The 948-nt window shown below is 35.2% G+C and overlaps 1 long non-coding RNA gene across 1 annotated transcript in view; it reads left to right on the forward strand.

The window, feature by feature from the left end:
* The first annotated feature begins 208 nt into the window (after positions 1-208).
* Positions 209-948, forward strand: part of LOC107703659 (uncharacterized) — a 2,713-nt gene continuing 1,973 nt past the window's right edge. The window contains exon 1 of the long non-coding RNA XR_001635853.1: positions 209-297. This is a non-coding gene — a long non-coding RNA (uncharacterized LOC107703659). The remainder of the gene's footprint in view (positions 298-948) is intronic.

Here is a 948-nt window from a genome sequence, read left to right on the forward strand (position 1 = left end):
AGCCTAATTTTTGAACATTTCCGCCATATGAACATTACTTTGACACAGTTATACCTGTTAACAGAACTCTTATTTGTAATGTAGAAACATTCATTTTCTGTAAAGCTGCTTTGAAACAATGTGTATAATAAAAAGTGCAATACAAGTAAATGTGAATTGAAGAAAATTTGATTTTTTCTTTTCTCCTTTCCAGATCAGTAGGGAAACCATACATTCACACTCCTTTCTGTGAGTGACTGGAGCACTCCCATGCAGCACAACTATAGTGGAGACTGTTCAAGGACAACAGGCTTTATAGTATGTAAATAAGTGCATAACAAAAGTCAAAATACATCAAATATATGATTAAATGTGTAAAAATGTTTGGAGTTGTTTTACATTTGAATATACTACAAATATATTTTTATATATTCATAACTGAGGGGTGCACAAGAATCAAAAACATTAAACAAGATTAATTTTCACTTAATCTTAAAATATCTTCACTTATTTGGAATGAATTTTCTAAGACAACAAACTTAAAGGGGTCATATGACGTTGCTAAAAAGAACATTATTTTGTGTATTTGGTGTAAAGCGATGTGTTTACGCGGTTTAAGTTTAAAAAAACATTATTTTCCACATACTGTACATTATTGTTTCTCCTCTATGCCCCACCTTTCTGAAACGCGTCGATTTTTACAAAGCTCATCGGTCTGAAAAAGCGAGGTGTGCTCTGATTGGCCAGCTATCTCGTGCATTGTGATTGGCCGAATACCTCAAGCGTGTGACGGAAATGTTACACCCCTTACCATATGTGGAATATCAGCTTCCAAAGCAATATTGACAGGTGATAATGTCGTCGTTACTACACTCTAAAAAATGCTGGGTTAAATACAACCCAGTGCTGGGTAAAATAGGGACAAACCCAGCAATTGGGCTGTTTTGACCCAGCGTCAACCGCTGGGTC

This window comes from Sinocyclocheilus anshuiensis, unplaced genomic scaffold (assembly GCF_001515605.1).
Source record: "Sinocyclocheilus anshuiensis isolate Anshui unplaced genomic scaffold, SAMN03320099.WGS_v1.1 scaffold1027, whole genome shotgun sequence".
Lineage (NCBI taxonomy): Eukaryota > Metazoa > Chordata > Actinopteri > Cypriniformes > Cyprinidae > Sinocyclocheilus > Sinocyclocheilus anshuiensis.